The following is a 3,567-nucleotide window of genomic DNA, read 5'->3' as shown; positions in this document are numbered from 1 at the left end:
ACACACACACACACACACACACACACACACACACACACACACACACACACACACACAAACACACACAAGCGCGCACAGTCGCACACACTGACAGATGCATACATACGTTCGCATGTATGTCAATGTATGTACGGAAGCTAAGCCAGCATATAAAGGATAACAGAAAATATGCAAAGGAATGGATTGCACGGATACCCGTACATACATAGCAGCTAGGGATAAGATAATTACATTATATCAACAGCTAAACATCTAAACGAGTGTACAATTCAATATTTAATAAACATAGCAAGGCGGCGAGCTAGCAGAAACGTTAGCGCGCCGGGCGAAATGCATAGCGGTATTTTGTCTGCCGTTACGTTCTGAGTTCAAATTCCGCCGAGGTCGACTTTGCCTTTCATCCTTTCGGGGTCGATAAATTAAGTACCAGTTACGCACTGGGGTCGATGTAATCGACTTAATCCGTTCGTCTGTTTTTGTTTGTTCCCTCTATGTTTAGCCCCTTGTGGGCAATAACGAAATAGGTATTTCGTCTCGGTGAAGTTAATACGTAGTGATTTTGAACAGCTTTGGTGTTGCTTTGCAGCAGTTTGGGTGTTTACGTGTGTAGTTTGTTTGAGCTTTCTCTTCTCGTAAGAGAAGAGACAGCTGTCTGAAGACAGTTATAGTTACTCAGACATGTTATCGTCCGAGGAGGAGCTGCTGGAGGCAGTTAAGACAATGGACCAGAAACTGATAAAAGGGAAGCGGAATTTTGCTGATGTAGCAAGTTGCAAGGAAGCAGAAGTGGATGTCAGGAAATTCGGAAGACATAAAGAAGAAATGAACCGAGATGGGTTTGAAGTGAAGCTGTTAAAAACGGAATAAGGGAAAAGAGGTTAAAAACGGAATAAGGGAAAAGTCGATAATCTATCGAACCTTTTCGATAAATAAAGGAAGGACAGACGTCGTCACGACAGAACAAGTAGAAAAGGCGTTAAATCAGATTTGGAAAGACATAATATACCTGACAAGAGGTTCAACGTTTGGAACAGTGGAAGTGAGGTTTCGTAATGCAGCAGCAGCAAGGAATCATGCAGCGTCGACAATTCGGAGCGAAGAAGTGGTGCTTTTGCCCACGTATAGAGGCATGAGAGCAACAAGGGTCACGATTGAAGGAATCCCACCGGAGATTGATGTGACCTGGGTGGCAGATGCGGTCCTCTTTGGTAATGAGGACGACATAGTGGTGCTCCAGGCCAAGAAAAAAGAGTGCGTCAACTGGAGTGGCCAATCACTGGACATCATAGTCCAAGGTTCAAAAGAAACGACGGAAAATATTACGGAAACCATAATTATGGAAGAAATGATTATCACTGTCAGGGTGGAAGGAAGAGTTCCACATTGCTTTAAATGTGGCCTGAAGGGACACATAAGAGCAGAATGTACATTAAAGCCAAGAAAAAAGCAACTAGAAAATACGGAAGTAACCAAAAAAGAAAAGGAAGAAGCGGAAATAGGAAAAAAATAAATGGGAAAATGTAACAGGAAAAAAACGAAAAAAGGCAAGTGAGCTAAACTGAAAACCACATTCCACACCCATCCCACCCACACTCTCTCAGACCCACCCACTCCCTGCAGACACTAGGCCTATCCATTCCCATCCGACACAAAAACAAGAGGCAAACACATACAAAGAAACCCCTCCCCCAAGTCAAAAAAGAGAAGGAAAAAGTGTAGGATTTATATGTTGCTTAGCGACGAACTGTTAAGGGATACGGCGGAATGGGACATAAAGTGTATTGGAACTGCGGGGTATGATAATGTGGAGGAACATCACTCGTGTGTAATACCAGATAAGAAGCAAGAGGAAAAAATACAAGAGTATATGGTTGGATTTTATTTTTGGGAGGTGGACTACAGCTGGAGCTCATTCCCAGACTTTACTACGTACGATAGGTGGTTGGAGGAAACAGGTATCGATGTGTTGGAAGGTTCAGGATTTAAAAAGTAGAAAATGAGGCCACTCGTAAGTGGGGCGAGTGGTTCCGTTTCCATTTTATCATTTTCATGTCTTCATACATTATAACATTCATTTCTATCTTTTATATATGTCTTATGTCCCACGTGTTTTGTTTGTCACCTCTATGTTAGCCCGCATAGGTAATAAAGAAACAGGTATTTCGTCTGCCGTTACGTTCTGAGTTCAAATTCCGCCGAGGTCGACTTTGCCTTTCACCGTTTCGGGGGTCGATTAAATAAGTACCAGTTACACACTGGAGTCGATGTAATCGAGTTAATCCCTCTGTCTGTCCTAGTTTGTCCCCTCTATGAGCAATAGCAGTATTTCGTCTCCTGTTACATTCTGAGTTCAAATTCTGCCGAGGTCGACTTTGCCTTTCATCCTTTCGAGGTCGATACAATTAGGTACCAGTTGTGTACTGGACCGTCTAATCGACTGGCCCCTCTCCCAAAACTTCGAGCCTTGTGCCTAGAGTAGGAAAGAATATTTAATAAACATTGTAGTGGGAGTATTGGTGGTAGTAGTAGTAGTTGTAGTAATAACAACAGTGGTGGTGATGGTTTTAGTAATGGTTGTAGTTGTAGTGGCTGTGCTGTGGTGGCAGTTGTAGCAGCAGTAGTAGTGGTGGTAGTGGTGGTGGTGGTGGTGGTAGCACTAGTAGTAGTACAAGCAGCAGCAGTTGCATTAGTATTAGTACAAGCAGCGGCAGCAACAGCGGTAGTAGTAGTAAGAGTTGTCCCTACATATGAGCAAGATTATGTTAACTTTAAACGAATAACAAAGAAATAATATTGTAACACACACGAGCGCGCGTGCACACGCACACACATAATCACACACACATATGTATTCACAAACGTTCACGTGCACGTGAATGCTTATAAAAGTATTTACACATGCGCACAAATACACTGCGATGCGATCCTAAGAGAACTCTGTGTATAGCTGTAAAGAAAAATTTGTAATTTGCACATTTATTCTGTTAGTTTATCAAAAGACACAAATACTTACACACACACCCACACACACACACACACACACACACATATATATGGATGTATGTGTATATGTGACCGTGCATATGTATGCATGTATTTTGGGACCTGACGACACGCCATAAATCTAAACCCTTTATGAACAGGAAACCTAAGGTAATCCCATAAACCGGCCTTCCTCATTTTTAATATATACTCCTCAACATCTTAGAGTGTGCTTCTTTCGGATTAATGTTTTTTTCAAACAATATATATTAATCCGAAAGAAGAAGCAAACGCTAAGATGTAGAGGAGTATATATTAAAAATGGGGAAGGCCGGTTAAAGGACTGGTTAAAATCCTATTTATTTATTTATGCAGCTGAAAATGGCACTGCCTTTAAATTGATGTAACGATTGCATTGTTCAATTAAATGGAGCCGCTTGAAACGGTCGTACTGCATCACTACTTGACATCCTGTTGCTTATATATATATATATTATCTTTTACTTGTGGCAGTCATTAGACTGTGGCCATGTTGGGGCACTGCCTTGTGATATATATATATATATATATATATATATATATATA

Source organism: Octopus bimaculoides, chromosome 9, assembly GCF_001194135.2.
Source record: "Octopus bimaculoides isolate UCB-OBI-ISO-001 chromosome 9, ASM119413v2, whole genome shotgun sequence".
Taxonomy (NCBI): domain Eukaryota; kingdom Metazoa; phylum Mollusca; class Cephalopoda; order Octopoda; family Octopodidae; genus Octopus; species Octopus bimaculoides.
Note: the sequence above shows the minus strand (reverse complement) of the source record.